The 7,893-nt window shown below is 38.8% G+C and overlaps 1 long non-coding RNA gene across 1 annotated transcript; it reads left to right on the top strand.

Annotated features, from left to right (window-relative positions):
• Positions 1–4,302: 4,302 nt before the first annotated feature.
• On the top strand, positions 4,303–7,538 carry LOC133732549 (uncharacterized). The gene is made up of 4 exons (XR_009857175.1): positions 4,303–4,653; positions 5,133–5,193; positions 6,198–6,265; positions 6,431–7,538. It is a non-coding gene; the product is annotated as an uncharacterized LOC133732549 (long non-coding RNA).
• The last annotated feature ends 355 nt before the right edge of the window (positions 7,539–7,893 follow it).

Raw genomic sequence — 7,893 nt, 5'->3', positions numbered from 1 at the left:
CAGTACTGCTTGCACAAAAAAACAAAAAAAAATTAGTCATAGTGACTTGACGAGTGACATGCAGTTTGTCTTGATTAGTGACTTGACCAGTTACATCTCAGTCTGACAGTAACTTACCAATATTATCAGAACGCAGCCCCCCGTATTACCATATGGGCTGCTTGACTCCTTTTTCTTTTTCAAAGTCTTTATAGACTTTTTTAAGAAGCTTCCAACTTCCCTTGCCCAGTCATAAGATCCGATCTTATCCAAATTTTCGCAGGCTTTGACGTAGTCCCATGAAATTGTTCCTCCTGCGTTTGGGAACAGAAACTTGATGGACAAGTCCAGCAAGATTAATCTTGCCACATTTTTGTCCTTCTTCTCAATCCCATCCTCTGTTGTTGGATTGTCTTTCAGCGCATCTTGCAGAGCTTTCTCCACGGCTTTCTTGTTAATTCTCGCTGTGTTTGAAAAAAACTGCTGGACAAAGTCGGACTGATATGCACCCTCAGAAGTCTTTGGGACCAAGTCACCTTTTTCTGGCATTCCTAGGATCTTTGAAATATCTCTTGTCGAGATCCTGAATTTCTTCTTTCCAAAGAAGAAGAGGTCAGTTTCATGGTCGTAGGCCTGCAGGAGGAGTGTAATGAAATCATCAGATTTCTTGGCTGACTTCTCCTCTATGTAGCCACCATGGAATGCATCGACAATATTTCCAAATGGTGACTGCCTGAGCAAATCTAATGTTCTTGCACTGAGATTCTTCTTGTTATCTTTAATTGTGTTCAAGAAACTTATTAATGTGCACCTGTACTGCACATGTCCTGGTTTCACATTTCTCTTCCTCTTTGGTGCTGCTTCAGTTTTTTGAAATAGCACCAAAGAGGAACCCTTGTTTGGTGATTGTTCTACTTTTTCTTCTTCTTCTTCTGTTTCTTCCTGTCTTTTTTTTTTTGATTTTAAGCTCTTCTTGAGAATCTGCTTCAGTGATGGTTCTTCTTCTTCTTCTTCTTCTATTTCTTCCTGTCTCCTTTTTTTTGATTTCTTCAAGCTCTTCTTCGAATTCTTCTTTCTGTGTATCGTTCGATCGTGTTCTTCATCTTCTGATTCCACCTCTTGGTAGTCTTCGTCATCATCGCTTGGTTCCCTTTCTTTTCTTTTTGTTCTTGCCATTTTCTGATGTTTAAATTCTGTTGAAAAAATAAGAAGGTTAGCATTGAGTTTGCAGTTACATAATCAGTTACTTGGCCAGATACATATATTGTAAGTTACATGATCAGTTACATGGTCAGTTACAGCTCATTTCAATGACAACGTCAGTTACATGATCAGTTACTTGGCCAGTTACATATGTTGTAAGTTACAACGTCAGTTACATGACCAGTTACATGATAAGTTGCATGCATTGTAAGTTACATGGCCAGTTACATGGCCAGTTACATGGCCAGTTACATGATCAGTTACATGATCATTGACAGGAGTTTAACACACGTTGCCAATGAGTTGGCCTTTTCCAGTGACTTATCTGGCCTTTGACTTGTCTAGCGACCTGGCCAGTGACCTCACTGGCCAGTTTCATTATCTGAGCCTATAAAATATGTATTTGCACTAGCAGAATTTCCATTCAAGTAAAGCCTAAAGCCTAAACAGCATGACACACAGTCATTATCTCCATATAAATTGTTATGTTACTGTCCATGTCTCTGTATCAAATCACACCAAAATGGAAACAGAGCCCCTCCAAAATCAAATGATACCCAGTCAGTAGCCTATGTCACTGGCTATGTTACAGCATCAAACTAAAATTTGAAGACAGTCATTGATCATCTCCACTCAAAAAAGCTTTAAATCTTCACTCAAACCAAAACTTGGAATCGAATTGTTTTGTTTCAGAATCAAATGCTGAAATAATTATATCATATTCGACTTATAATTCCAAAACTAAATACTATATCAATGACTCGAAATTAAGTAAGAGAAGTTTCTGAGAATCAAGGCTGAAAGATTACCCGGTCGAGGTAGACGATTCGAGTTCTGCAATTCTTCAAATCCCTAAAATTTGGGGCTTTTTCTGTGAAGTACTTTTCAGAGTCGGCGTTGCTTCACCGTTGAGCAAAACAGTCGTCGGAGAAGGTATGTGTCTAAGAATGTGGCCGCCGGAGATTAATATTTCTCTATTTCGGAGTAGGTTTGAGCGGTTTTTTGAGGTTTGAATTTCCGAAGTAATGTGGAGAAGACGAAACAATAGTGCCGTTTTAGTCTACCTCTTACAAACCGCCAGAGAAAACTGACGGTGGCAGTTTTGTAATTAAATTGAAGTACAGTGGTAGAACCTGAACAGGTGACCTTAATTATCATAGGGACATTTGTGCTGTTTGAATTATAATAAGGCACTTCAAAATGACCTTTTTTATCATTATCCCTTAAAACTATTGCACGATCGAAATTGAAGACTCTTAGTACTAGAAGGATTATGATTATTCCCAATACTTAAAAAGATTAAAAGTAGGCGATTAAAGGAGAAAATCTGAAAAGAAAAAGGATTAAAAACAAATTAAGAAAAATGGTAATATTTTTTTTGGTAAAATTGACGTGACAACATATGTTGACATGAATGTAAGAAATAAATATTTTTATTGACATGTAAATCCACATTTTTTTTAGGCCTGTGGAGGGGCAAGCATGGACACCAGTTTTCAAGCGAGTTGATAGCTGGTGGCTTGGGTGCTGCGCTCCGAATTCATTTGGAGTCGGACTTGCTGGCGCTTACAGCCCTTCACAGTGTGGCTTCATGGCGTTGAACCAGATGTTGGCGGGGCAGTGGTGGTGTTCATGGTGTGTCATCGCAATGACGAACTGCTTTGTGGTTGGAGGTTGCGGCGCAAGGAGCAGTGAAGAACTGGACTTGACCACTTTTCTTTGGGCCTTGGGTTTGACTTTTCCTGGGCCTTTTGGGCTTCTTATTAGTTTAGATTTTTTCGTTCTATTATTTCCCTTTGTTTAGGGAACCCTATGTTGGTAGCTTAGTTAATTTTCAATAATTCTCTATTTGTTAGGGAACTATGCACTTTATCTGCTTTTAGCAAATCTTCTGGAATAGTACTGAAGGAAAAGACCTGTTATTTCGACGTATTTGATGTCTAATAAATGGACCTAGTCTATGTACCACTATGGGTACTAACACATCTTCTTGTCTATCTACAGATGACACCGGAAGGGTATGTAATGGTCAATCTAGCTTGAGATGAATATATTGCTGCCCTTCACGGTTTGATTCCAAAAAAAAAAAAAATTGAAAAGAAAGCATCACTTCTCTTCTCGCGTGAGGTAGGAGACCCAATTCTTTTGCAGTTATACCCCCTTTTAGTTTTTATTCATTTTAGAATAATTGTTTATTTATTTATTTAAATTTTTTGATGGGATATATTGTTTTACTTTCTCCATTTACAATTGCAATCAAGAGGAGTTCTAACTCCTTTTTTTTTTTTTTTTTTTTTTTTTTGCTCAAATAGAGTGATAAGAGCCGAGTACCATTTGGTCTAGTGGCATAGTCTCCCATTCGTAAGTGGGAGGTTGTGAGTTCGACTTACGAAAGACTAGTTGTAGCATTTGAGTTGTTTATCTGATAAAAAAAAATAGAGGGATAAGAGAGGTAAAAAATATCTTTACTATCCCATGTTATTAAAGAAATGACTAAATTCATTTTAACTCCTCCAACTTTGGGTCGATCTTCACTTCAGTCCCTGAACTTTTTTTTTTTTAATCACGTTGGTCCTTGCAGTTTCAATTTTCATCACCCACGTCCAAATTTCAAAATTGGCTCCAAAGATGACGTCACAAGCTGAGTTAGCTCCGACATGGGGGCTCACTTTTCAGACTTTAAACCCCCAAGCAGGGCAAAATAGACATTTCTAATTTAATCTAATTTATTTTTTCTTTTATTAGAATTTAATCTAATTTCTAATTTTTTCTCTCTCTTCTGCTTCTTAATCTTCCTCTGTTACGTCCCGTATCTTAATTTACCAATTTACAATAAATTGGACGGTAAACGACAATTATTTTTACTTTTAACTTCGTTTTGGCATTTTTAGGGGGGCCCTAAAAGTTGACTTTTTGTTCGGGTCAAAATTTGAGAAAATTATCTTCATGAAAGTTGTAGAGAACGTTAAACAGAGTTCATAAACATGTGGCACGCTAAAATAGGAGTTACAACGAAGAAGTTATAAGGGTTTCAAGTCAGTGGCAGTTTTGTAGTTTCGCTGAAAACGTATTCTATAAATAGCAAGTCTGACTTGCCATTTCTGGAAATACCCAGAAAATTTCCAGATTTGCTTCTCCCGCCGACCTAATTTCCCGACGTCACTACCGCTTCGTCCGACCACCTATGACCATAAAATTAGTACCTATCTCTTCGTCTTGAAACAAGCTTTCCATCAATATATGCCTTGCATCCTATCATGCACTATAGACGACGAATAGAAGGCAAGAGTTTACTGTAGCAATTGGGTTTTTCGGCTATTTTTTCAAATTCCGGCCAAATCGGATGTTGAGGCTAACTGGGCTTTGTTCCTCTTGCCATTTTCTACCAACCTACCAAGTTTCATCATCAAATTGGAGCCGTGGAAGGAGAATCGGAGATTTGAGCAAAATTGAGGGTTTTTCGGTTTTCAGGTAAAATCGACCCTGTACACTCAAAATTGATCAATATTGTAGTTATGAAAGATGGTTAGAATGTTGAGATGATGCTGAGGATGAAATTTGGTGGCCGGAGGAGGAGTTGGCGGCCGCATGAACAGTGGTGGTGCTTGAACAGTAACTTAAATTCTATTTTTAGCTAATTAAATCACATAATTGATGTAGAGTTTGTATATGTGATTTTGATAAAGATTAGAGAAGTTTTGAATCAATTATGAATTTATGAAATTTAGAATTTTGATTATCGATTTACGAGAATCCCACCGTCGGATTTCCTTCGAATTTGCTTTAGAAATTGTAAATTGATGAATATAAATTATTGGTGAAGTTTGGATGAATATCAAGGAGAATTGAGGGAGTTAAGATTAAAGGAGACGTTTAGGAATTCGATTTAATTATCGTAAATTTAAATTTCCGTCCTATATTTATTTATTTATGAGCGTTATATTATACAGGACGTGAGGAGGAACCACACCGGGAGAAACTTCGAATAAAGGGCAAGCTTAGCCGTATACTGTGAGCGAACTTTTGTTTTAAATGTTGATGCATGCGTTGTTTCTTGAATTAATGCTTTATTTAATTATCATAGTATTTTGTCGAGCATATTATTTTTTCGGATATTATTTGGTTTTGGAATATATATTTGGAATATTGATCGGATTTTCCATCATGATTTTAGAATGAGAGTTTTCTACGCTCGAATTTGAATTTACGGTTTATAATGATTTTCGATGAATTATTTTCCAATGTGATTTCTGGAATTATATATTATATTTCTATTCGTCGATTTGAGATTTTTAAAAGATTTTCGAAATGGGATTTCGATAGAGATATTTTTCTTATCTACTCATCGACGTTCGGTTTTGGCATTGGGAATGCCTTACTGATGATTGTGGATTTGGTTTTGTTTCTGATTTACGATTTATAATTTGATCTCGCCTACTTGTTATGATTTTGAGAATATTTTAGCGTGCGGGGCCACATCATTGGATTATACTTATTTTTTCTTGTGAGATATTGGGGAAGCTTTATGGATTTACTGGTTTTTGATTGTTTTCCTCACCATACTCAGGTCGTTTGGTTAGTGTCTCCTCCTCACTTACTTTGTGTTTGTGAGTGGTAGTTGAGGTGATTTATTATCCTCCTCACGTGAGTGGTAGTCGAGGTTATTAGTTCTCCTCCTCACATAATCTATGTGTGAGTGGCAGTCGAGGGTAGAGCCTAAGGGGCTCCTTTACCCGTATGGTGATATTTCTTCCCCATATCCTATTATTACTTGACTAGCGGGGCTAGTCTGATTTCTCTTAACCAGTGGGGCTGGTATGTTTTCACGAGATTTTGAGTTTAAAGAAATACGTTTTATAAACGTTGCATGCATCGAGGTTTTATAAATTTAAATAAGTTGGAAAGTATTCAAGTTTGCTTCATTTAAATTATCTTGATTATTTATTTTTGTCCACTCACTCTAACGCGTTTTTTTAAAATGCTTTCCCCTGGGCCCTTCGGTTTCAAATGCTCAGTTTGCAGGCGAGATTAGTAGAGGTCGAACGTACATGGAGTCGAGGCATAGTTGTCACTGCTTCCAATTGTAGGGCTCATCAATTCTTTACTCTCTTTATATTCACTTTAGAATTGCTCTGATAACCTATGAGATTTGTTTAATTTGAAAATGGAGTTGTTGGTATTTGGGGAGCATGATGGTTCCAGGAGTATAAGGATTGTTGCTTAGAAGTGTGGTTTTATTTCTTTTCAGGTTAGGGTTGTCCATTTTAGGGAAAGTTTTGCCGAATTTTCTCGAAAAATGGGCCCCGCAGGGTCACCTTGGATTTCAGGGTGAAATCTCGGGTCGGGTCTTGTCATCCTCCTTCGTCCTCGTCAAGCCCGATTTAGGCCACTCCGTCCTCCGTCAAGCCCGATTCAGGCCACCGCACTTCTCAGAGAAGTGAGCTCAGCAAAACCAAAGTTTCATCTCAAAACTCACACACTCTCTCATTGCCCATCAACCACAGGCCACCACACACTCAAATCCCTGTGAGATCTTCTAGATCCAAAAGGGTCTATGTTTCTTTCATATCCAGATCCTAAACCCTATCCCACAAGATCTCCAAGCCCATAACTCGAAAACCCAATTTCGACCGGCCTCCTCCTCTGCCTTTTGCTCCGATTATCCCCAAAACGCATCGGTTCAGCTCCAATCCTCTACTACACTGCCTCAACAGTAGCCGCCATTGCAGCACCAGCCTCCGGTCTACAACGTCGTCCAGAAGCTGACCTGTTCACCGACCAACACGCAAGACCGGTTCGCTACTCTTTTGCCGATTCACCAACCTAAAACTCAAAGCTCGAGGTTCTAGCGCATCCGCCCTCCGCCGCTGGCACAGCTCACCCCTCGGCCGCCTCCTCTTCTGCCCAAGACTCCTCATCATCTCGAACCGCATCCCCTACACTCAGCTCCTCGAATTGAACCGGGAATCGAAGCTCAAGCATGTAAATAAGCCTCCAGTAATCGAATTGTTGTAGAAGGCCAAAATGGTCTTGGTGGTTCTCGACGATTCCAGAGTGCTACGTTGTTGGAGGTGCCTCTGCCGTACTTGAGTTTTCTGGCGAGAATGCCGGCAGTGGTGGCGTGGTTTTTGAGGACGAGGAAGCCGGCGAAGAAGGAGGAGTTGGAGAGAATGAGGAATGAGAGAGAGATGATTTGGTTTTAGGCTGTGGACAAGTGAAGCAGAAGAGAGATGGAAAACAAGGGGCAATTTCGACAATTACCACAATCTGAGGGGACAAAGCTGAAAAGTGGGCCATAGTGTCGAGGCCAACTCAGCGCATGACGTTACATTTAGAGCCAAGTTTGAATTTTGGACGCGGGTGATGAAAATTGAAACTGCAAGGACCAACGTGATTAAAAAAAAAGTTCAGGGACTGAAGTGAAGATCGACCTAAAGTTGGAGGAGTTAAAATGAATTTAGTCCTTAAAGAAAAGAAAGATACAAAAAGAGAGGAATGAAGCCAAAACCTCCATTGTTGGACACCTCATATGATAGACAAACTAGCAACCAAAACGAAATTGAGGCAGACGTAAACAGAGTAACTCCCGGGTTTAGTTTCATGTTGCTCTGTTTTTTGTTTTTAGTATTTCACAATTTTCCATTTTAGCCTTTTGTATATGAGATTAATTATGAATAAAGCTCTATAATTTAACGATTGTAGGAAAATTGA

This window comes from Rosa rugosa, chromosome 2 (assembly GCF_958449725.1).
Source record: "Rosa rugosa chromosome 2, drRosRugo1.1, whole genome shotgun sequence".
In the NCBI taxonomy this organism is placed as follows: Eukaryota; Viridiplantae; Streptophyta; class Magnoliopsida; order Rosales; family Rosaceae; genus Rosa; species Rosa rugosa.
The sequence above is the reverse complement of the archived record's forward strand: the minus strand, read 5'-3'. Positions and strand labels throughout refer to the sequence as shown.